Raw genomic sequence first — 1,699 nt, 5'->3', positions numbered from 1 at the left:
TTGAATGTAAAATATAGTCGTTAATGACTTTTATTTGCTGAAGCAAAACTAAAGTATATTTCCATCTAGTTGGGAGAGATCATATATTATATAATTTTATGGCAAATTAGACATTTTTTGTAACATTGTAAGAACATTTCTTGCGCAATATGATTTGTTAAAATGGACACTCATCTATACAGATGCTTAGAATATTTTCATAGTGGTTCTAAAGATAGTTTGTCTAACTAGTTCTAAAGTTTAAACCTTCATATACTGTACATTCCCAGATTTAAAAACTTGGAGAAGGGATCCAGCAAAAGTTTTCACAACTAATTAAGTCAAACATGTTTAACTTTAATAGCTAAAAATGTTTAACATTTTAAAAGTTTTACATACAAACCATGAGCTCAAAAAATATACACACTAATGTGGCCATGTAATATCAAAAAAGGTGAAATATTTTTGCTGGATTTGGTTTTGGGTCTAATTCGTTGTCCCGTTTTGGTTATGTATTTTTCCAAAGATATGGGTGCACCCTCTCTATCTCTACTTATTCGAGAACTCTCTTATCCATTGCCAGACATCAAGTTCCCTGCAATGCACACTGTAACAGGGACTTGGGGTAGACTAGCAGGACAGTAGAGGTTCTCACTTTTGGTATACATACCAAAACCATACACTCTCTCATTTGTTGGTTTACAATACTACTGCCACACTTCACTGGCCATGCCCAAATCTGTCTGATCTTGGAAGCAAAGCAGTGCTAGGCCTGATCAGTACAAGGTTAGGTGACTACCTTGGAATATCAGGTGCAGTAGCACTATTTCCCAGCAAACAGCAGAAGTGGTGGAGGAAACATTGGCTTTAACTAATGACACATATTCAAATACCAAAAAATTAAACTTTGCTCAGCTGATTACCCACAGCAGCAAATCAAGGAGTTTACACGATAGTCATTTAATTTTATAACAGTAGTAAATGTACTCCTGATACACTTAGATATCATATATATCTCTGTTTTTAAATATTTTTCACCTTAGGCATAGATCTCAAATTGACACTGTCCACTATGGAATATGATTAGTGTCATTAGAGGGTATTTTAACCCTAATATTTACATAATTTAAGTATCCTATAGGTATTTGTTTTTATACTAAAGTCTATGTTGATCCTTTTTCTTATGATAAACTTTAATAAACATTAAGTTTTAACATATTTCATATTTCCAAAGGGTGCCCCAACACAGAGTCTTTATTTTTCCTTCTAAAACTACCACTTGTATTACTGACTCTGGGAGCACCACCAAGATATACATACAGATGTAGCCACCTTTATCTTGAGTGGCCGCGGCGGTTGTCCCGTTCGACCATACGCAGCGTACTGTGGCGTAGCGAGGCGCGCCTAGCCACAGAGAGGCTATCTAATCGCACGGAGACAGACATTTGACGTTTGGCGTTACCTTTACGTGTAATACCTGCGATCAGCCACCAGATGTCGCTTTTTACAATCACCACTGCGCATGCGTGTGGTCTCCCGTAAAATACAATACTGACATACATAATAAGGACTACTTTACTAAGGCGTCTCATTACGCTGCATACAGCAAATACTGTACTCATTACGCTGCATTATTTAATACAGTACTGTATATACAGTACGACACCGACGCAAATACAGTAGTACAGCATACAGTATATGATCCATCTACAATACTTTA

General features: G+C 36.3%; 1 pseudogene; it reads left to right on the top strand.

The window, feature by feature from the left end:
- Positions 1-684: 684 nt before the first annotated feature.
- LOC135052130 (5S ribosomal RNA) lies at positions 685-803 on the top strand (annotated as a pseudogene).
- Positions 804-1,699: the final 896 nt, after the last annotated feature.

Source organism: Pseudophryne corroboree, chromosome 2, assembly GCF_028390025.1.
Source record: "Pseudophryne corroboree isolate aPseCor3 chromosome 2, aPseCor3.hap2, whole genome shotgun sequence".
Lineage (NCBI taxonomy): Eukaryota > Metazoa > Chordata > Amphibia > Anura > Myobatrachidae > Pseudophryne > Pseudophryne corroboree.
This window is presented reverse-complemented; position numbering and strand designations above follow the sequence as displayed.